Source organism: Pseudorasbora parva, chromosome 23 (assembly GCF_024679245.1).
Source record: "Pseudorasbora parva isolate DD20220531a chromosome 23, ASM2467924v1, whole genome shotgun sequence".
NCBI classification, from domain to species: Eukaryota; Metazoa; Chordata; class Actinopteri; order Cypriniformes; family Gobionidae; genus Pseudorasbora; species Pseudorasbora parva.
This window is the reverse complement of record NC_090194.1, coordinates 17776812-17801926: the sequence shown is the minus strand read 5'-3', so window position 1 is coordinate 17801926 and position 25115 is coordinate 17776812. Positions and strand designations below refer to the sequence as shown.

Genomic DNA, 25115 nt, shown 5'->3' with positions numbered 1-25115 from the left:
GTAACGGTGCCATATCTGTACCAGGATTCATTACTCAAACAGTCATTTCCTGAGAATCGAACCCCACAACCTTCGGGTTACCGGTCTGACTCTCTAACTGTGCTTTTGAGAGAAATGCACCCCTGGTTGGAGACCATCTAACTTATTTGAAGTTTGAGTTTCAGCTGAGTTTCATTTCAGCTTATGGCAATCTCACAATCTATGAGATTGAATCCAACACAACCATCCTAAAAATGTGTACGACTGACACCAAGCCTTACCCATCCCTGAAAAAAAAAAAAAAAAAAAAACACGTGTTTAACGTCTGCAACATGCGGTCTGCTCTGGTTACAAAGCGAGCACACAGAACGGCTCTCGTAGCAGCCGGCCGTCACTGTCATTCCTCTCATTTCAGGAAACGCAATACTCTGTTTAAGTGCTTTCATCACTTGCCAAGGCAACAGACATAGCAACGCAGCCAAACAAATCTGAGCATGACATCACATGATGTTGGCTTGTAGACAACCATGTAACGACAATCTTCCTCTCACCACCAGCTGCAAATATCAACACTGTCTGGTGGTCCTGAAAGAAACGACCCAGCAGAGTTCGGTTTATGTCAATGCCATCATATTTTGAGAACATGTTTTGGAAATATGTTTGCATACTTATGTTTCAGAAGACATAACAAGGTCCAAGACTTTGTCTTACCTAGCAACTAGAGTTGGGTGGGGTGACCAAAACTTTATTTACAGTTGTGCATCTTCATATTTTTGTGGAAACCATGATTCATTTTTTGTTCGTTAACTTTTCGGGATTTTTTTGATAATTAGAAAGTTTAAAATAACAGCATTTATTGGAAAGTGACTTTTATTTACGGGATAATATATCCAGTGTGCTGATATACAGCCCTATCGCACGCCTACAAGTGTGATGTTGCGTTTATACACTTCACCAGCACAAGTTTATAAATAAATTCAGATTTTTTTTTTTTTTTTTTAAATACTTTTTTTGCACGGAACTACTTCCTTCTTCTGTCAAGAGAAATCCTGTCCCCCAATGAAATAGTGTCCGTTTAGGACCCAACATGGTAGCTGCTTTAAATGCCTGATCAAAATCACAATCAAAAGCTGTTATACATAGTCCTGGACAAGCAATTGTTTAAAAAATAAACTATAACTTCATTGTCATACTAAGTACACACAAAAAACATTTATTTGAAATATGTAATTGATTGCTATAATGGGAGCAATAACATGCCTAACATATTGTAAAATGATTTCAATTGATAAACTGAAGAACAAATTTAAAAAAAAATATATATATATACAGAACAGGTGCACAAAATAAATACAACATGATATTTTTGAATTGTATAAACATTAAAGTGGGCCAGGGCTTTTAAGATGTAGGGTAATTGCAAACGTGATTTACTAAGCTAGATTCAAAGTAAAATAAGTTTGTACAATATTAAATAATCACAAGCGAAGTACAAAATCAGCTTTATAGCAGCCTACAGATTTCATTTGAATAAAGATTTAAAGTTATGAAACTATGCCCTTAGTGGCCAAATCAATTTGCTCAGGAACAAGTAATAGATTAATGAGGCTAAAGATTGCCCGGGTGATGTAGCCCAAATGAATTATATATCATGTTTAACCACTATCTATGAGCCAGCACCAAATTCCCAGAGGACTGGCCGAGATGAAACCGTTCTCTGCTGGCACACGAGTGCTGAATGGCCACTGATGGTCTGGAGCTTTTGCGAAAGCATCTAATCAAATTGTAAAATACACGCTATGTTTAAATACGAGTCACTTATTCAAGGTGTAAATTACTACATTTTCTCTTAAAAAAAAAAAAAAAAAAAACTCTTTAAACTACATTCCGTAACACAATAACAGTGGTATTTGTACAAAAAAAATAAAAATAAAAAGGTGGATTTGCTCAACCGGCATGACAGTCACTACAAATGATGAAACGCTACCAGTGCTGATGCTTTTAGAATATTGCACAGCTAGAAAAGACTCTCTGCCAATCAGGTCCGAGAACCAGCTACTGACAAAACTTTTTTTTTTTTAATTATTATAAAACGATTGTGTGTGTATATAAATTAAACTTTCATATATTTTAGATTCATTGCACACCAACTGAAATATTTCAGGTCTTTTATTGTTTTAATACTGATGATTTTGGCATACAGCTCATGAAAACCCAAAATTCATATCTCAAAATTAGCATATTTCATCCGACCAATAAAAGAAAAGTGTTTTTAATACAAAAACAAGTCAACCGTCAAATAATTATGTTCAGTTATGCACTCAATACTTGGTCGGGAATCCTTTTGCAGAAATGACTGCTTCAATGCGGCGTGGCATGGAGGCACTCAGCCTGTGGCACTGCTGAGGTGTTATGGAGGCCCAGGATGCTTCGATAGCGGCCTTAAGCTCATCCAGAGTGTTGGGTCTTGCATCTCTCAACTTTCTCTTCACAATATCCCACAGATTCTCTATGCGGTTCAGGTCAGGAGAGTTGGCAGGCCAATTGAGCACAGTAATACCATGGTCAGTAAACCATTTACCAGTGGTTTTGGCACTGTGAGCAGGTGCCAGGTCGTGCTGAAAAACCAAATCTTCATCTCCATAAAGCTTTTCAGCAGATGGAAGCATGAAGGGCTCCAAAATCTCCTGATAGATAGCTGCATTGACCCTGCCCTTGATAAAACACAGTGGACCAACACCAGCAGCTGACATGGCACCCCAGACCATCACTGACTGTGGGTACTTAACACTGGACTTCAGGCATTTTGGCATTTCCTTCTCCCCAGTCTTCCTCCAGACTCTAGCACCTTGATTTCCGAATGACATGCAAAATTTGCTTTCATCTGAAAAAAGTACTTTGTACCACTGAGCAACAGTCCAGTGCTGCTTCTCTGTAGCCCAAAGCGGCTTGACCTGGGGAATGCGGCACCTGTAGCCCATTTCCTGCACACGCCTGTGCACGGTGGCTCTGGATGTTTCTACTCCAGACTCAGTCCACTGCTTCCGCCGGTCCCCCAAGGTCTGGAATCGGTCCTTCTCCACAATCTTCCTCAGAGTCCGATCACCTCTTCTCGTTGTGCAGCATTTTTTGCCACACTTTTTCCTTCCCACAGACTTCCCACTGAGGTGCCTTGATACAGCACTCTGGGAACAGCCTATTCGCTTGAGGGTGTCAATGATGGCCTTCTGGACAGCAGTCAGGTTGGCAGTCTTACCCATGATTGCGGTTTTGAGTAATGAACCAGGCTGGGAGTTTTTAAAAGCCTCAGGAAACTTTTGCAGGTGTTTAGAGTTAATTAGTTGATTCAGATGATTAGGTTAATAGCTCGTTTAGAGAACCTATTCATGATATGCTAATTTTTTGAGACAGGAATTTTGGGTTTTCATGAGCTGTATGCCATAATCATCAGAATTAAAACAATAAAAGACCTGAAATATTTCAGTTGGAGTGCAATGAATCTAAAATATATGAAAGTTTAATTGTTATCATTACATTATGGAAAATAATGAACTTTATCACAATATGCTAACTTTTTGAGAAGGACCTGTATATATATATATATATATATATATATATATATATATATATATATATATATATATATATATATATATATATATATATATATATATATATATATATATATATATATATATATATATATACAAACAGCATCATCACTAATACATTTTATATGTCTAAACAGCTGAAGATAATCTAGATGTTTTACTGATTACTCTGATAAAATACCATTTATTTATTTATTTGATCAGCTGTGGTCATTCAGTATGCACTGAGCATCAGGCAGGAAATGCATTTGTCCCTGCCTGCTCATGTTTGGCAAGAGAGAGGGACAGAAACAGCTCAGAGCGCATTTCTTCCAGGGCATATTACGTTTTTTGTTTGACATTGAAGTAAACACATTTTAATGGATGTTGGACCGCACATATCACTGTGTCACTGCCGCTGATATAACTGTAAAGCAGGTGAAAGTGCTTAGTGCAGAAAGTCTGGGAGGAGGTGCTGATACGTCCGACTTTCTGGAATACTCAGCTCTGCAGAGACGCAACCAGACACTCACCTTGCGGGTGTCACCAGCTGCGTTTTTCCACATGAGCGCTTCTGCAAACATTTCAAAAATCCTTTCTTTTTTTTCTTTTTGGACAAAGACACTAGTTCACAAACAACAACAGAAATGGAAGTGTTCACACCTGAACCAGACAGATGGACCGGCTGGCAAACACTTTTACGCTGTCTTTTGACAGCTCAGTGGCTGTGACACACAACAGTGTTCTCCTGTGGTAAATGCCAAGTAGATTGGCCGGCAGTTGAGTTTTGCTGTTTCCTAGATATTCACAGAATTTATAAAAACAAAAACAAATGTTTTTGTTTTGTTAGTTTTTTTTTTAAAGCATTATCAGTCCAATCAGTGTATTTCACACATTTAACTTACCTACATACTGTATAAGATTGCTAGTGTGTGCTGGGTGGTTCATAGGGTGTAGATAAGTGGCTTGGTAGGAATTTGTTTGCATGTGATTGATAGGGTGTTCTAGGTGGTTGTTAGGGGATTCCCATGTGATTGATATGGTGTTCTAGGTGACTATTAGGGGATTCCCATGTGATTAGCATGGTTCTGGGTGGTTGCCAAGTGTTTTTTAGGGTGGTATGTGTGGTTCTAACGACTCCCAGGGTGCACTGAGCTGGTAGCTAAGCAGTTGGTAGTCAGGCCAGTACATTTCATACTTCACAAGAAGCACTTTTCTGGGTCCTCAAAGCGCTTTACATGGAACGGGGGGATCTCCTCAACCCCCACCAATGTGCAGCATCCACCTGGATGATGTGACGGCAGCCATATTGCGCCAGAACGCTCACCAGCTGATTGGTGGAGAGGAGACCTAAAGGCTGCAACATACTCCGCAAGAACAGAGAAAAGCGTTCTCACTCCCAGGGCTAATTACTGGACTAAAATTCTCTAAATGTAATAACCTAGAATACTCTCTAACACTTAGGCTGCTCTGTCGAGTATTCACCGTCAGTTGGGAACATGGGTGTGCTATTTGAGAGCAATTACTAGCATTTGTTCAACCACATTTTTTTTTATTTTTTATATTCAAATACTTTATATCTAAATTATGACATATGCTTAAAATGTCTGAAGCAGAAAGGTTAGTTCATGCATTTATGACCTCAAGGCTTGATTTTTGTAATGCTTTACTGAGGGGTTGCCCTGCAAGCTTAATACACAAACACCAGCTGGCCCTAAATGCAGCACCTACAATTCTCCATTGAACCTGGAAGTATGGCCATATTACCCTGGTTCTGTCAATACTGCATTGGCCCTAGAGACAGATCCCCAGTGAAAACCTCAACAACATGACAGCCATCGCCATTCGGCACAGATCCTCAGCAAAGAGAACCACGTCCTCTGCACAGATCCCTATGGCCAGCTTTGATTCCTCCCTGCCAAATGCCAGTGTGTTTTGGTAGTAACTGCATGATTTGTACTATTGTAGAACTATACATTTCTAACATGGACATTACTTTGACAGTCACCTCTGATAACAGATTATGGTGTTTTAGGTAGATGCAATGAATTGCTATGCCGTTGATGTGGTGTTGTGGGTGGCTTCCAGGCACTTACATTAATCTGGGTGGTTGCTAAGCAGTTGGTAGGGTATTGTGAGGTGGTTGGACATTGCTATACGGCTCCTATCGTGTTCTAGGTGGATTTGGAGTGTAGCTAGGTGCTCTCTAGGCATCCATACGTGATTGGTTGGTTGCCGGGACATTGCTATGGTGCTCTGAGTGGTTCCTAGGATGTAGCTAGGTATATTCCAATTGTTTAGGGGAATCCTGTGTGGTGTATTGTGTTATGGGCAGTTGCCAGACATTTCTTAGGGTGTTCAAGGTGTTGTTGTTTTTTAACAGTGTAAATAGATGGTGGTGTTGGGATGTTGCTAGAGTATGGTTATGCAGTTGCTGTGGTGTTCTGAGTGGTTGCTTGCTTACAAATTCATTCCCGTTGTAAGTTTATGAGATTGTATTGCCCACTTTATCATCCACCAGGCACTAATAGTAATTTTCAATCATCTTGAAAAGTAATAGTCCCTCAACAAGACACACGCTTTTATGTATCAGTCATGTCAGTAGCGCAGACATTTAATACTTAGCAATAGGCTGACATGATGGGAATTACATACATCATTATCCAAGGCCACATAATCAATAATGGAAGACCATGGGATCAGTTGTAAACATGTATGACCTGTGCAAGGCTAAACACAAGCAGACTGCTAAATCCATTCTGTTAAGCAGGAAAAAAACTGAAAAAGAGCACTCTGAGCCAGACACTTGCAAGTGACTGTCTGGTCAGCAGTCATCCCACTGTGAGGCCACAGAAGGTCATCGGGACATATAATTGATAGCCAATGCTGACCTGCCCTGCGCAAGACATCCCTGCTCGGCAAGTTTACGAGATCCCCTGATTTAATAGGACCATTTACAGGCTGATGCAATGTCAGCTAGGTCATGGCTGTTGAGGCGAACCGGTGGGAATCAATTAATGAGTATACAGGTAGATGCCAAGTCTATGATCAGCAGAGATTATGCAGCAGCGGTGGGTGAAAAATGCAATTGCGCTAAACATCTGTGCACCGAGGGATGCTGGGGCATTTGACCTTTCCTGTGCCGTATGCTAACTTGGTAATGTTTCTGACTCAGATTAAAGTTTCAAGATTTTCTTAAAACAAGAAGCCTGATGATGGAAAATTATTGCCAAGTTGCGCTGTGTTTTGATCCTGATTTTTTTCCGTGTTTTTTTTTTTTTTTTTTTGTGACGCTATGTGATATTTACCTAATAATGTACCAGGCTGATCTCTAACGTCAGATATTAGTTGCTTTGAAGATTTGCTTCAGATAAGACAGACTTCCACATACAGTCATTTATTTTGACATTTTGGTCAGCTGTTGCAAATCGTAACATCAAAGGAGCAACATTTTCAAGAGTTATTTCTAGTTTGGGCATGTATTGCGAATTTAAAGAAATATGCCAGGTTCAATACACATTAACCTCAATCAACATGCCCCAAAGGGCAATTGGTTTTGCAGCAAGACCAGCATACAAAACGTGCAATTTGCAATATATTATACATGCCTGAATTTAACAGAGAGCAGTGGGAATGAATGAATGTTTGTACCTGTTACACCTAAAAGAGGGAAATTTAAACCGAGACCCTCAGATCCATTTCCGACTATAAAAAAAAAAACACTTAAGACTTGCATTAGAAAAGATAAAAAGCTTGTGAAAGGGCAGATAGCAACAGTTGCTAAGGTAGGATTGGTCAGAAAGGCTTTAAGTGAAGAGTCAACTGCAAGGTCCTAATTTATTTCTTGTGATATTGTGCAACATGTTTTCACTTTTCGCATTTTCCATCAGTTCTGCATCCAAGCATAAGCTAACTGGAATGCGAACCTAATGAGCTTTTTCAGTGATATTAAGTGACACCTTTTTCAGGCCAAACTATTTAGCTTCCAATCTCTGTCGGCTTTTATTCTCTTCTTCATTAGCTCCTCTGTCGTTCTTTGAGCAAGCTAAATAAGCTTCCTTCTCTTTTCCCCATTCTTCTCTAAAGCTTCAACTCAACATTTAATTGCTCTCTGTGAAATAGAGGTGAAATGTGAGTGTCAAAGATCTAATTGGATGGAGACAGGAAAATGCCCAAATTGGCCCCCGAACTTGCACTGGTAGCCACATTATTTTGCCAATGTAACTAATCTCAATCTTATTTAAAATGCTAATGAGACAGCTAATACTGATCTTCAGTTACAGCTCTATGCCGGCACTGGCACATTAATTACACTGGCATCGTGACAGAGAGTCTGATTGGTTTTCTTTTAATATGGCTATTTTGACTATATGCCATTACACTTTAAGTGATATATGTGTTGCCTTTTTATGCTGCCATAAATGGCAGCTTTTCAGTCGTTTTCTGTAGTTGTGCTACTGGCTTGATAAAGGTGTCACGCTCTGGTGTTTTTCGATTGGTCAGTGTTTACAAGGACAGCAAAATATGAGGCTGTCAGCAATGTCCTTCATCTAGACAAAGCATTCCCCACCCACTATATGGTCGACGCACAAATGAAGACTCAGACAGCGGAGTATCTGCTCAGTAAGGGGATTTTAAGGGCATATGAGACGTAGGCACAGGAGGTGCCCATATAAGATCATTACAAAGTGCATTAAAATGCTATTTAATCTGCTAGCACTGCATTCTCCAAAGTGGTATTCATCAGTCAAGTCCAAATCTACACTCGCACCTCAGACTTGGAGCTTGGAAGCTGGCACAAAAAAGAAAAGCAATATAAAAATTACAATTTTGAATGTGAAATATATTATAAGAAAATAAATCACTAATATCTCTTTTTTTTTTTATTACTAATACTTATGTGTCCAATATAATGTTTAAAATCTTACAAAAACTCAAAAAAAAAAAAAAATCTAATAAAAATACACTCTTAAAAATAAAGATTATTAAATGGTTCTTTGGCAATGTGTATGGTTCTATGAAGAACATTTAATACTAAAAAAAACCTTTCCATTGCCCAAAAGGTTATTTGTAGTGCAAAAAGGTTCTTTAGACTATAAAATGGTTAGAAATAAATGGTTCTTTAAAGTACCTTTTACAAAACGGATCTTTGGGGAACCAAAAAATGGTTCTTCTATGGCATCACTGTGAAACCACATTTTTGTTTTTTTCCTGGCACCTTTATGTTTAAGGGTGTAAATGAACTTACCGATTGAGCCATTAACTGTAAAATTTGATGCAATCTAGGTCAAAGATAAGCATCTCATGAATAAACATTATGTGGGATACATCTTGCATATTCTAGTTCGTGGTGTGACCTAATCGTCGTCTTCTTTCATGTGCTCTTTTGACTTTCTCTTATCAATGTGAGCATACCTCCATGACTTATTTTCTTCTCATTAACACGCATCTCCTCCCTAACCGCCATCCTCAGCCAGCATAAAATGTCAGTAAACAACTAATTTATCATAGTTTGTCAGTGCTGCCTCCTGCTCTGCTGAGAACATCTAACCTTGCTTCAAGAGTTCACATGTGATGTGGAAAGCGATAAACAGATTTGGCTTGCCGTCGGTTATAGAAGGTTCCTGTATTAGATGCAACAGAAGTTCAAAGCTCCTCCTTTGACTCAGAAGCAGAGTGAAAATTGGGATTGAGGTTTCAGGAGTTAAGGGTAAATTGTTCAGGGTAAGCTAAAGTAAGCAGCACTTTATGTAGTTCAGTACTATAATTCGTGTTGCCAACCATCCTGTATATTGTCCAATATAATTGTGTTTTAGTCCAGTTGGATTTAGTCCAATTGGATGCTGATTGTCCAGTATAAGATGTATGAATCATTTTCACATAAAAGGTAAAAAATGACACATTACCATTAATAAAAGAAAATAAAGAAAACTAATTGTGAAAGACAGGGTGAGATAAGTGAGGAATGGCAGTTGCTTACTGGAAAGACAGATAGACAAATAGAGATTAGCTCAAGAACAGTGCATAGAGAGCTTCATTGGATGGGTTTCCTTGGTTGAGCTGCTGCATCTAAACCTTACATCACCAAGTGCAATGCAAAGAGCGGATGAAGTGGTGTAAAGCACTCCACCACTGGACTCTATAATAGTGGAGACGCGTTCTCTGTAGTGACAACTCATGCTTCTCTATCTGGCAATCCTATTTCAAGTCTGGGTTTGGCAGTTGCCAGGAGAACAGTACTTGCCTGACTGTGTGTAAAGTTTGGTGAAGGGGGGGTTATTGTTTTTTTCAGGGGTTGGGCTTGGCACCTTATTTCCAGTGAAATGAACTCTTAATGCTTCAGCATACCAACACATTTTGGACAATTTCATGCTCCCAACTTTATGGGAACAGTTTGGTGATAGCTGGTCCAACATGACTGTGCACCAGTGCACAAAGCAAGGTCCATGAAGACATGAATGAGTGAGGTTGGTGTGGAGGAACTTGGCTGGTCTGCACAGAGTTCTGACCTCAACCCCAAAATTTCCATAAACACACTCCTAAACCTTGTGGAAAGCCTTCCCAGAAGAGTTGAAGCTGTTATAGCTGTAAAGGGTGGGTCAACTTCATAGATAGATAGATAGATAGATAGATAGATAGATAGATAGATAGATAGATAGATAGATAGATAGATAGATAGATAGATAGATAGATAGATAGATAGATAGATAGATAGATAGATAGATAGATAGATAGATAGATAGATAGATAGATAGATAGATAGATAGATAGATAGATAGATACTTTTAGTGCTAAATCATTTGTTGTTCATTTGTTGATATTCAGAAATGGAAAGGGTTTTCCTGTTATTTTGATAAAAAATAAGGTTTCTTTTTTTTTCATACATCTGGCAGCCCTAGTTGTAAGTGGCAGGATTCATAAACACACGACCAAGAACTATCTATATCTAAAAAAAATAATAAAAAAAAAACCATCTGCGATGCATATTTTAACAGCTGTGGGTTTATCCAGCTGATTAGACCCTGCACCAACATTTGATATCAAACAAATCTGTCACAGGTTGACAAAATCCCTCAATCCCATCTTCAAAACCGTATTGATGTCTTTCCAGTACCCCTGAGGTGCAGCAAGTTTAAGTTCAAGTACCCGTCTGCACCTCCTCCACTTCTCATCCTCATGTTAACTAGGCCAAACTTGGCATTTACATGCCTCTAAACTTTGTTTTAAGCTAATTTTGGTAGTGAAGTTTTGATGCTTTAAAGTAATGCATCTAACAGGTGTATCATGTAGACAATCTAAGTGCCAAACACTGCACATTAACATGTCAGCTTAGCAACATTTGAGCTATGTTTGAGGGCTCTGTTCCAAAACTTAGAGAGCCTTGATGTTTGTTGCCTGTAGGCAACATCGTAACTGAACCTCATAAGTGACTGATATGGAACACAGGCAGCAACGCAGCAACACACACACACACACACACACACACACACACACACACACACACACACACACACACACACACACACACACACACACACACACACACACACACACACACAATTGACTTTAGTAAATCTAATCTAATACTCCAAACTCTGTAAACATACCTAGCTCCTGCAAAAATGAGACATAAATGTCGATTCCTTGGGGGAAATTAATCTGTTTTATTTATGTTTGGTGGAGTTGAATGCATAGCTGAAAGTATAAGTATACCTTCATACATCATACATACATTAATTATAGTGTATGAATATTATCTAATTATTAAAATAGTTTTAAGATACTATTATTTAATGAATATACAGTGTAAATAGAATACGTTATATATCAAGTCTTATGTTTATTTGATCAAAAATACAGAAAAAACTGTAATATTGTAAATTATACAATTTAAAATAATTTACTCTCACTTATTCCTTATTATCAATGTTGTAAATGTTCTGCTGATGTTTTTTTTTTTTTTTTTTTTTTTTTTTTTTTTTTTTTGGATTAATAGAAAGTTCAAAAGAACTTTTATTTGAAAAATGTAACACCATGGAAGTCATTACTCTCACTTTTGAGCAACCTAATCTGTACTTGATGAATGAATCTAATGTTGTGGTCTAATCATCAAATTATTATTTTGTATTAAGTCCGCTGATAGGAAGGCCATTTCAAAATACATATAGCTACCTACAATCAAGCAAGTATACATTTTTTTTAAGATTTACACATTTCAGTTAATAGTTAAATTCCATCAAATTTAATTGAATAATCCATATTTTAATTAATAATTGATTAAATCAAAACTAGTTTAAACATATTCAATGCAATTTAATGGAATTTACCATTTCTAAAATGTGTAAATCTTAAAAAAAAAAAATAGTATATGAATACATTAATTATAGTGTATATATATATATATATATATATATATATATATATATATATATATATATATATATATATATATTTTTTTTTTTTTTTTTTTTTTTTTTGAGCAACCTTTTGAATCCACATTGGGGATGTACCTGTGACGACTTAAAATGCTGTCTATGTAGGCAGCACACTAGATTTTGAAAACAAAGCCTAAATGTGAGCATTAGTTTAACAAATCAGCCGAGGGACTTAAAAAAAAAAAAAAAAAAAAAAAAAAAAAAAAACTTTCATAGAACAGTTGTTAGTCTTAATTAGTCTAATCAGTTTCTGCATCATAACTTGCATGTGTTTGAATGTGCAGTTGATTACCTGAGAGCCGAGATGTTGAGTGGGGAAAATCAAGCTCTTGCCAATTAGGTTATCTGCGGGTTTTTCATGCATGCTAACCAACTGTTTCCTTTAGCATTGGCATGATTCCTATGTTTATATTTTTTGTGTGCCATTCCATATGACTCATTTCATTTTCATGTCATGTTGGAATCCTATTTATGGGATGAATGGACATGAATGGCATTCAAATTAATCAGGATTTACTTTAAATAAAGGCCCCAGGTTAGAAAAACTCTCCATGGTGAAATGGGCCGAGAAAACTAACAACTTTGAATTAAATTGTTGTGGTATCCGATTGTAAATAAACATCAACCATGACTGTGACATTTTTTATCTGTGGGAAGGCAATGACCATGGGCTGACATGCAAAATGTTAGAGGTGGACATACTAAGGATCCGCTATTGCGTCACATGTGGCGTTATGTTGAAAATAGTCTGTTTTTCCGTGTGTTTTTCACAAACAATATTTACATACGAAGGAGGAGGCAATAGTGTTTGGGACTCACTGTATGTGATGTCCATGTACTGAACTCTTGTTATTTAACTATGGCAAGGTTAATTCCATTTTTTCATTCTAGGGCACCTTTAAGTTAGTTCACATTTTGTGAAAGAAAGAAAGAAAGAAAGAAAGAAAGAAAGAAAGAAGAAAGAAAGAAAGAAAGAAAGAAAGAAAGAAAGAAAGAAAGAAGAAGGAAGGAAGGAAGGAAGGAAGGAAGGAAGGAAGGAAGGAAGGAAGGAAGGAAGGAAGGAAGGAAGGAAGGAAGGAAGGAAGGAAGGAAGGAAGGAAGGAAGGCAGGAAGGACATTCTTCAACATATCTTCTTTTGTGTTCAACAGAAGAAGGACTTTCATACATACCGGTACTTGAGGATGAGTAAATGATGACATATTTTTTTTCATTTTTGGATGAACTAACCTTTTAAATCAAGACAAATCGGATAAAACTGGCCAAAAATTCTACTTTAGTTGGTGAATGGTCGAATATGAATATGAAATGTCCAAACATGTTTTAAAGACTGCGTGTTTTAAAATAAAAATGTGTGTAATTTCCAGTGGCAAAATTCCCTTGCTTGCATCTTTTTCTGCTGACAAAGACTGATAAGTTTTGTTCAAATACACTTCTAACTGTTCACACAAGGTTGAAATCTTGGCTGCACTCTCTCCCAGGTAAATTATACACTGCTATATTTTCCACAACACCAGCACCTAAGCTGTCAAAGCGCTTAAATTACATGCAGTTTAATGCAGCCTTGTCAACTGTTTTATTTTCAGCGGCCATTAGCGCATTTGTTCCTCGCAATCTTCACCACTCGCTACTTAATCAGGATGTCTTATTATTTTGGGAGACATAAAAAGGACAAGTGCGGGTTTTGCAAGAAGGCTATGAATTCACCCCAGATTTCCTCTTCCACCTGTGTTAAGCATTTGTCATGCAAATCCTGCTCATTTTAGAAACAGGAAATCAGCGGGAATATGTGGGGGAACTATTTACAAGATAAGAGTTATGGTTTGTGTCATAATTAATGAACGTCTTAAGGAAACTGCCTCCCTATGGAGTGAAAAAGGAATAATTATGACTATAGAGACGTAGAGAAGCTTGTTTCTCTAAGCAGATTAACTACTTCAAATTATACTGCCCTACTTCATTATGGTGATTAAGATGAGATGAAACAGTAAATAATCATTTATTTTGTTCAGTCCAAAGTTCAAAGAGGCTAAGAATCAATAGACTACGCAGTGAAAGATGATGAAAATCAAGCTCAACGGTGACAGTTTTGCTGAACTTTTATTTATTTTTATTTTTTTGAGAGAGAGTACAAGTAGACCAGCTTAATTATTTTATGTCATTCGCAATGCTTCGTTGGAGCTGTTACTGCTGAACTCTTGTTTGTTGTTTGTTTTTCCTGATTGGTGGATCTTTTTTTTTTTCTCTCTCTCTCTCTCCTTCAGGATAACGAGCAAGGAAATCTCTAGGGTTCTTTTTTAAAGAAATCAATTTCAAAGAACACTTTATGTCAAAAAAATTCTGTATAAGGAAACATGTCTTGATTGAATAATACTTTCATCTTGAATGGGATATTTACATTTGTTTCTAGTGATAATGTATGTTTATGAGATGTTTGATTCATAAAATTTCATAGTTTTAGCTTTACCACAACTCTTAAATGTGTAGAATAGTGATATAATATAATACACTGTAAAAAATTATTTAGAAAAAAAAAGTTAACTGTTTCCCTTAAAATTTTGAGTTTATTGAAATTAAAATTTTAAGTTAATACAATGAAAAAAAATTAAGATTCGACAAACTTTATTAAAATATTATTAAAAGATTTTGTAAGCAAATTGGGTAATTGTGTGTGTTTTATTTCTGATGACGCAGTGAAACATGGCAAATTATGCTTTTTTTCATGATTTATCAAAAAAAAAATTGTGGTTCACAAAAATATTTTGAGTTTCTATTTATTAAACAAATGTCCTTCATTGTATCAACTCATTTTTTTTATTTCAATAAACTCAAAATTTTCAGGCAACCAGGCTACTTACTTTTTTAAGTTAAACCAACAAAAACCAACAAAAATTTTTTACAGTGTATATAATAATATAATAGTGATATATAATAATATAATAGTGATATATAATAATATAATAGTATATATATATATATATGTGACTGGTGGAACCAAGACCAAGCGTAGGCCTATATTTTACAGAACTGACCGTATTAAATTGTAGCAGAACCTCTAAATGAAAGTGTGTGTCATTAAACGGAGTCTGTTCATCGTTTTAGTGCAATTCATCTTTAAACAACATATGCTCTCTGGCTCGCACAACAAGGAATAAGGCATATAAAACGTGGATCATGGCTCCCTGTCATTGATGTACATTATTGCATTGCATAATATTTCACAACGGGTAATAAAATGAATACAGTACGGCATTACAAATAATTTATGTAGACATGTTTTGTCTTTTAAAAAAATTATGCCTACAGAGTGAAGCCATGCTAGTTAGAAAAAAAACCCTAATGAGCAAACAGCAGGGGGGTCCTCATTTTGAAAATATCGTCAGCCTGATGATGTCAGGGTACTCAGCGTGACATTTCACTGTAATCACAGTCCAATTATTTCTAAAAAACGCCGCAAAGAGACTCAAATAAATGACTTTTTTTTAACATTTGCCATCTGGTGATGAGATATAGTCATTTGGTGCTCATTAAGTAGGCAGTTAAGCCACCTGGACATCCGGCTAGCTCATAGATGTGGGCTACTGACATGACAAACATATCGTCAGTACTGTTTATCATCCATATGCTGTGTTTTGATGCCATTGATTTTACTTGTGCCAAGCCTGCCAAGTGAAATACATTGCTTTCAGAGCTACTCAAAGTTTAATATATATCTGTGAATTGTTGTATGTCAAGCAATTATTTATGAAGGTACTAGAACATCGCATTAAATGATTATGATGGAACTATACAACAGCAAACATCTTAAAAAATAATTTCCTTGTATTAACTATTATTTATTTGCAATGTGTGAAAAGCCTGAAACGAAACAGATTGTAAAAGCCTTTAGAATGATTTTTATGCTTAGGACTTGTGACGTTTTTCCCCGAAAAATAAACGTTTGTGCCCGAGAGGCTCTTTTCCATACTATGACACATAAAAAATGAATGCTCACAAAGCTTGGATAATGCAATGAAAAGTGATTCATTTTAGACTATAGTCTCACATAGCCAGATATAGCTTATAGTCTTGAATATTTATAATTAATTATACTAACAGTGTAATTTTAATGACCTCATCTGTTGACACGAGGCAAAGCTGGTGCAAACATGTCCACATCGCTATAATCAGGTGCTTTATTAACTGCTGCTTTCTCGCACTGTCATTTTTGTTGCGTGTTTATTTTGTTTCTAAGATGAAACCAGAAGGCACATCTTTACATATTCATCTAAATTTCACAGCGTCGGGATGTCCGCATGAACAGTATCGCTGCAAAGGTATGTCCAACTTCTTTTTACTTAAAAAAAAGAAGAAAAAAAAAAGAACTTCGCTTTGAGTATATCAGGACCTTAGATCACGTTTAGTCTCTTGTACAGCCTTGTTGTGCTCCAGCTGCTGTTGCTGGCTGCAGTTCACTTAACGGCCACAGGTGTCGCTAATAACAAGGGCTTCTCAATTCTACATACATTTATAATTGTTTAGTAGTATTAGCCAAGCGGCAACCTCCCGCGATCTCTCTTGAAGCCAATACGGAAGTAATGTAAATTTGCAATTCATCGACTGGCAACTAGGGACAGGCTCCAGAAGGGAGCAGAATCTCATTGAGCCCCATGTTAAAATTCCCAACTTTACAGCAGAAAAAAAAAAAAAACATGTTTACAGCCTGGTACAAATTGTGGTTTTGGCCTATACGGCTAATTTTGACCTACATGACTGCTGTGAGGGGGGTGAATTTTTTAAAACTCATTTGTTTACGTTATATAAAGCCTTAAAGTTCTGCATAATTAAGGGTGTAGTTACTTTGAGTAACAGGTGGATAGCCATTTATCCGCCGTCTATAGTCATTGCGTCACCTAAGCTCCGCCCACATCCCACCTTTTTGCCCATTTCCTGTTATCCGGAAGTGACACGAGATGACTCGCTCGCAAGATGGCAACGGCAAGCTTGACCCTTCTTTGAGCTTAAGAACGGCTTATCGGAATGCTATGGGTGACGTCACGGAGACTACGTCCATATTTTTTTACAGTCTATAGTATTAGCAGAGCCGTTTGATGGAATTTGGGGGCCCCGAGCAAAATGGATTGCAAAAAATATAGCATGCTATATTAACTATTCCAGGTCATTTATGCATGGCATAAATACTAGTTAGTATAGCATGCTATGCCACTTTCTTCAAAACCTGTTGCAAAGCTATAGCAATGTCATGTCATTAAATACAATAAACAGTGATTCTGGAACTTATCCCGTAAAAAAGCATATTACAGTATGTAACCATATTCCGACCGTTCGGGAAAAAAAAAACTGTTCGTTTATATAAACATATTTTTGCTAGCCTACCTGCTGCAAAATTACAGATTTTTTTTTTACAAGTAGAGCTATTTTATCCAGTGTAATTTATCACTTACCACTATCTTGTTTTAGATAGTGGTAAGTGATAAATTATAGATAAGGGCACCTAATATAAAGTGGGACTTAATTATCTAAATTAAAAAATTAAAAAATAATGACCTCAAATCATAATTTATTTTACTGTAACTTTACAACTTGCAAATTAAACCGCAGTCTTTTAAAAGGCAAGTCACATTATGTTTTTACAATATAATGAACTTCATCGCCTCAAAAGATCAAGAAAAAATTTTTATGACCCCTTTCAAAGGTCATTCAAGGAATCTATGCAATTTCCCAAAGCAGCCTCAATTATTAAGGCATATTAATGAGATGAAAGTATTTCTCTTGAAGAAAACAGCTCCTAGATGGAGGCACTAGCAGCTGTGGGCAGCAGGGAGCGCAGCTAATTCAGTATGCTTAGTGAAAACAATCCTATCACACCCAGACTGCTAGGATTACAGGGCAGATTGAGTCCACCTGCAGGGCTTCACAGCACTGTTAATAAAGCCACCGTTTTCAATTAAAAGCCTTTTTAAACACTCCAAATCTAATCATGCTTGCAGGTGACAATGCAAGTTAGCCTAGCATGTTAAGTTAAGAATAAAAAGAGGAGATTATTTTAAAGGGATTTCACAATATCTAATCGCTCAGGTTTGCCGTTCGAATAGCTGCAGAGCGAAAGGGTAAACTTATGCAATATTAAACAGTCTTTTCTTGCCATTAAGACAGCTTAATAGTGTTGTTCATTGTTAAGACGTATGGCGGTACTTGAACTGCATTTTAAAAACACAATTTGCAATCTTGTTGAGGAGAAAACTAAATGTAATGCGAAGAAGTATATTGTTCCTTGATGGATGCGAACCAAGATTCAAGATAATACTATAACATATTATAAAACATAGCATATACTCTTAATTCTGATTAGCGTGCACGCTGCTTCACATCGTGTTTCCTTTTAAACAATGTGATCCTTCGCTTGACCATTTTAGCAGACGTCAACCTCTGTATTTTCACATTTATCCATATTCCACTCTAATACGTAAATATCATTCACATATGAGGTTCACCATGCCATCAACAGGTTATGGCAAGAGGATTGTCGAATTCACAAGATAAAAACACGCAGCTTGCGTAGGACATTCAGGACTAAGGCGCCACAAATGTGGCGTGTCCGGAGGCCCTCAACCTTGAATATCTGCCAGGGTTCATAGTAGCTCGTGCAGGGGTGTAAACAGAGAAATGTACCCTGGCATTTTCCCCAGTCCACTCCAATCAGAGGCCAAATGGGGAATGCTAATGCAATTAACGTTTCCCAGTCAACACAACGCCTCCTCCCTCATCCGAATTCTGCAGCCCCCTTCCCTTAATAAAGAGTGTGCTTGCTATCAAAAGCTGGGGCACTAATAATGCAGACATGCCATAAAAAGCCAAGGGGATGGGGGGAAATTGGGTAAATAACTCTGCCCCAGAGCACTAACACGATTTGCAATGCACACGCTAAGAAGAGGTCCGTCTGTGATGGTTTTCCAAGTGAAGGAGGCTGGCCACTCTGACGGCATGATTTATTTATTCATTTCCCTTTCTCGTTTAATGGAAATATAAAAGCCTGCATTGATTAGAGTTTAAGGATCAGCAGTTAATAGATTAAAAGCTTGCGTCCTGGCCAAAGAAGAGCTCCAGCATTTTTCTGGGTTGCTCTTCGCTTAGAGGTGTTCGAGGGTAGTTATTTAGGTTATTACTTTATCTCCTAGTATTGTCCTGTATTTTGCACTGCGCCTTGAGGTACGGGTTACCCTTGTGCCCTGACCTTGGACCAGTTTAAATCTTTATCTAGAGGTGCAAAAGTGATAGTGGCAGTCGGTAAACGAAACTCGAAAGTTCAGAGACCCGAGTTACCTTCAAGCGTAACTCATTGACCTTTCACAGACATGCAGACGCTCTTTTGGCCTTCAGCCTGTAAATAACAAATGTATATTCAGTGTTTAATATGGCAAAGGGTCAAGATGTCTCTTTAAATAGAGTCTGGGATGGAGGAACTGGTTTTGTTATAACACCCCATGAAAATCTCCTTAGTGTCACTGAACAGGAAGGAAGCCATTGAGGAGAGGACCAAGGTTAGGTTAAGCTACATCTAGATAAATTTGGATGCATTTTAAAATTGTGTTTATGATTCAAAGCATCTTTCTTTCTCATCAAGACTAAAACTTAAAAAACTAAAAAAATCCACAAGAAGCTTGGTTTTCACAAGACAAAAATGCTGTCTCATTGTGGACGGAAGACCCAACTTTAAAGAAAAATAAGTGTTTTCATTAACTTTAATATTCTCGCTATTAACTAGCCGCTTATTAACAATCATATTACTAAGATGTAGGCTGTTTATTAGTACTTAGAAAGCACAATAATTCTGCATGACCTTATTTTACATCCATTATTCCAACCCAATACCTAAAATGATATACTACAAAAATGACCTTACTAACTTTTAAAGGTGAACTATGTAGTATTTTTGCAGTAAAATATCCAAAAACCACTAGGCCAGTGTTATATATTTTGTTCAGTTGAGTTCTTACAATTTCCCAAATTATTCCAACTATTTGTAAATTATGAGAAAATTGCTTTTTTTTTTAACCAAGGAGCTGGGACATCTAAGGGAGTCGCCTGTCAATTGCATCATATCTGCGTTACCCTTGGTTTCTGTTTTATTTGGCAGAAATGCTTTACTCTTAGCAGTGTGTGTCACAGCAGCCACTGAGCGAACGCACAGAGTAACGTCATAACATCATTTTAAACACACTTAAATATATCTAATATGATAAAAAGAGCTGCGTTACCTCATACTCATGACCGGAAAAGTGGAAATGGCGCCGGCGACTGTGTCCTGTCATAATAAAAGTCCCGCTGCTCGCGAGGCGTGTGTTAGGCAACAATCGCTCCGTCTGCCTTGCTCAGCTCCTCAACACTCTGCCCTGCTCTGCTTCATACTACAGTAATGTTAATATCTGCATCCATGAGCATGATTTCTGCCCATGAGTCCTATCTTGATCCACCGGTTGTGAGGTGATGACCACATGTCCCAAGATTCTGAGCTCAAACCTGGCGTCATCAAACCACGCCTTTGTTTTGAATAGGCCTCCTCTAGCGGACGGAAAAGTTACATAGTATAGCTTTAATGAGCAGTAAATTAGGAGTTTATTGAGGGAAAAGTCGTAGTTAATAGTGAATATGTGTTCCCCATACTAAAGTGTTACCATGATTTCAAATGTATCTGGATTCGTGTAGACATATAGCCTCACAGGCTTGAGTTAAGTTATGATCCAGGTAGTGAATAGTCCAATTGGGTAATAGAGGATGTTTTGTGGCCTGGGTTAAAATGCAGAATATTAGATTTTATGCAGCCCAGGGATTAATTATTTTAAAGCGGAGACAAATTTAGAAGACTCCTTTGGAGGGGAGATGAGCATCAGTTTGGGGTGCAGTCAATGCATTTCAATGTTCATACTAGCAAGGATAGTTTAATCAGAGGTTGACTTGGAGCCCCAAACGTGTCAATGAACAAATGTATAAATGGATTCACAATCCCTACACTTGTTCAGCCGACCTACAGACATGAAAATGAGTCTAGACATGGGGTAGACATGCAGATGGATCCATCTATAGCATATACCGTGTCATTTTTATACCCAGGCAGAAACAATAGATTTAAATCAGAGACACATTTATAATTAAAAGAACATGTATGTACTTTGTTCTTAACTCAAAACCTTATTTATTATGTTATGTTTCTACATGTGTTTGCATAGTGATTCTTGCTTTTATTTATCCGTCACCTTCATTTGCAAAGATTGTGTCATTGTGATTTAATTCTACTACACAGCCAACAGAAAACAAAACGCCATTTCATTTGTATTTTTAAACCTAATTTTACCTACAACTCTACATTATAAAACCAAAGTATACTTCAGTTTTGACGCAAATGTTTATGGCGTACAACGGAACGAATATATGTCATGCACATAGCGTGGACAAAAATAGCCGGTTGACACATGCACAGTAAAAAAGTGTTTCCCAGTGTCTTAACTATTTCTCTCCAGATGTTATGACTGATAAAAACCCACGTACGCGTGTATCTCTTAATGTGGGCGTCTATTGTTGTTATGTTCTCCAGGATTTCGTTGCTGTTCCGTCTCTTCAGTTACTTTTTCAAAGCCAGCGTCGCCACCTTGCGGACCAAGCCGTGGGCTGAATGCACATTTACGCGCAGTTCGAAAAAAGAATCACAATTCACGTGCCTTTGGCTGAAAACCAAAATGTACTTTGGGCTTTACTGTCTTGCAAAATCCTTGATATCTATTACAGGAAATGGTGATCTAATCCAATCTCTGTGACATAAATATTAATTTCTCCTTAAAGACCCATGTGCAAGTCTTCTTGCAATTAAATGCATTTTAATGAATACTAATACAGCGCATGGGGTTGGCGCCATCCACATTCTCACTATCAAATGGTGGCAACATCACATTAGTTAGCTCAGTGAAGGGCTAAATTGGAAGAGTCAAGAAAATAACATAGCTGCTCATCTTGAAAATTCTTATTTACTGCATAAAAGTCACAGGCAAATGAAATTGATAAATCAATCAAATCACAATTTGAAAAAAGCAATGGATTACCAACGCATGACAACAACATGACAGATCAGTTCATAAAGATTACAGACTATTTTATCTCAGTGTGGTCCTGGCTCTTGAAATGAGAGCAGCAGCATGGAGTGGGAAGCATTTTCTTGGCGGATTCCTCAAGCACCAGCTTCTAATTTGTAGAATTTGTGTATGTTGGGGAAGAAAGCATCGGCAGCCCCCGTTGTCTGTGATCAGCCTGCGTTCTGACATCTGTTTAAGGATGTTTATCCAAGGGGTAAGTATGTTAAGGGAAATATTATGCTGGTGTTATTTTACTTTTCTTCTGTTTGAATCATAAACACGGCTCCGGGGCAGGACGGCGAGATTAGAGCGGAGGACTCGAGCATGGGGTCTCGAATCACGCCCCACGAGAGGAATTCCTACCGTGATTCCGTACCTAAAGATGTCCTGCTTCTCCAAGTCTTTAATCTACCAACAGTAGAGTATTAGTTCAATTAAGCCTACGCCGTAGCACGTGCACTCTTTTATTGAGCCTGCAGTGTTTTATTTACATCCACACGAGATCCCGGACCGGCGCGTGTTGCTCTTTTACTGCGTTTGTGTGGATGGAGTCAAACTAAAACCAGGTGCCAAGCTGTAGGCTGCTCAGATGACAGCGAGAGCCCCTTCAGTGAAGGCTTTACGAACTCAAACGCTGCACTGAGAAAGCAGAGACCCTCGTTTAAAAAGAAAAGTAGGTGTCCGGCAGCCATTCAGTCACCTCTTTCAATAAGGCATGAAACAGGGCGTCATTAAGGCAGTGTGTCAACCCTGCCAGAGTTAAGCTGACCCCCCTTTGAGCTAATGTGCGGAGGGCAGAGTCTTTAAAACCAAAGAGAAAGAGGTTTACCCCCGCAGCATGTCCCTGTGTTACAGATAAAGAGCTTTAACCCACCAATAAATGGATTTCGCTTCCCGATATGTCAAAACGAGCAGTAGATGACTAGAATAAGGGGGGATCTCATGGAACCTGTCAAGAATGTGTCCAGGTCGTATTTCAACACGAGTAATAAGAAATTAGATTTTGCTAAGTGAATATGTATCTTGTAATTGTAAGACATTTTGCTTGGAGACACACTTTTCAAAATCTTTTTTTTTGTAAAACAAACAAACAAACAAACAAAATACTATAATGCGAAAGAAATGACTAAACTGTACAATTTAAATCAATATAACATTTTTCATTTTTGTATTTTTGTTTTTGTTTTACATTTGTTAACAAATCTGTTCTTTGTTGTACTTTAATTTCTAGATTAAAAGTGCCTTACAAACTTTTGTATACTGTAAATGACTGTACAGTCATTAAGGATAATATATATTTATTAATATTTATAAAGTCCAAGATAGATTGACAGACCCTCAAGCTAAATATTGCCACACATGGCAATTTAAATTCAAAATATTCAATAATATGAAATAAAAACAACAACAACAAAAATAATAATAATAAATGTAAAACATTTTAAAAATGCTAACAAATAAAATTAAAATTAAAAAAATGTTTCTTCATCCTAAATGTTTTTTTTTAAATGTTACCCAGACAAGTTTCCGTGGTATTTACCGATAACGAAAGTCCAAGAGACAGATGAAGAAAGTAAACCCAGGGAAACCAGCAGCAAGATACAACCCCAGGCAAAGAACAAAAAAAAAAAGCAGCAGCCTGAGCAGGCAAAGGAGGAGGAGATGAGGAGATTTCCGCTAAAACTAATCAATCAGGTCCTGATAATGGCTTCCATGCAGGAGTGTTGACACTGGGTCAGCTCTTCCCTTGACCCGCGCCTTCAGGGCAGCGGCTACAGAAAAGGCACAGATAACAGAAGCGGGGGCTAATTGTCTGCCTAGTGTCAGGGCTTTTCAAAGCCTCTCCACTTTCACTCGGTCGCCCGTCTTTCTCTCCCATTCCTCCGTTCCCTGATCCTCACCCCCGTCTCCTTCTCTGGCCACTTTGTTTGCCTCCTCTTTCCGGAGCGAGGCTGCATGAATCACATTTCTCGTATGGTGCGCGGCTGTCTAACACGCTCGCATCCTTCTAACACGTGCAGAGAGCCGGGGACGCTCCGGCTACATGAGCACTGTGACACTGGGCTCAACCTCTAGCAAACAGGAAATAATCCATTAGGTGACATTTGCCAATCATTTGTTGATCTCAACAGCCTCTACCAGCTCCAAAATAGCTAACAAAACAATTAGTCCATCTTTGCACGTCTTTCTTGTCCTTCAAAGCACATAATCAAAAATGAATCGCTTGCAACAAAACGCGCCCATTAAAAAATGACTGACAGTTTATAAAGAAGAGACTCAATCAAGGTACTTACTTAAAAGCGTTGGCTTCCGTCTCTAGCCTTATCTTCCTCTGCTCCTTAATGTCTGTCTTGTCCTCTGTAGCTGCACACAGATGTGAAAGTGTGCGTGTGTGTGTGTGTGTATATCAGAGCAGCTCCAGTACAGAAAGTTGCTGTTCTCTAGGCAAAGGCGTGTAGTGTGTGTGTATGTGTGCGCGTCTCAAGCAAAGGCTCACACTGCACTGGCTGAAGGGAAACCAAAGCACTTTTAAACTCGCACTGGCTCCCCATGTGACCAGCTCACAGCAGCCAGTGAGGAATATATTAGTGTGGCTTCCTCTGTCCACATGCACCCCCTAGCCACTGTTGCAGGAAGTGTGCGCTGCCAGAGAGAGACGCGCGCAAATGACATATGCTTACAATAATCAGGGCACTATTAAGAAAAATATGCAACCACCCAAAGGGAATTTCTAATGCTCTTTCATAGCTCAGGACACATAATGGGGTTTTTGGTTATGCGTTATTTAATTGTTCATTTTTACCTAAAATTTCTTAGGGGAAATGACAAAGAGCGTTGGAACAATTTGATTAAAAATGATTTTTTAATAGAAGGAAAATCACCAAAAGTCTCAATTTGCTCTTTTATTAAACACATCATGTTTAGGAGAAACTATTAAGATGTAAAATAGATCTCTTAAGCCATATTTCCTTCCTCTTTGCCTTTACTA

General features: G+C 37.7%; 1 protein-coding gene across 1 annotated transcript in view; it reads right to left on the bottom strand.

Annotated features, from left to right (window-relative positions):
- The window catches only part of cntfr (ciliary neurotrophic factor receptor), a 238069-nt gene extending 213414 nt beyond the window's left edge, over positions 1–24655 (bottom strand). Inside the window, exon 1 of the mRNA XM_067432680.1 lies at positions 24421–24655. The gene's annotated coding sequence lies outside the window, so the exon portion shown is untranslated. The remainder of the gene's footprint in view (positions 1–24420) is intronic.
- Positions 24656–25115: the final 460 nt, after the last annotated feature.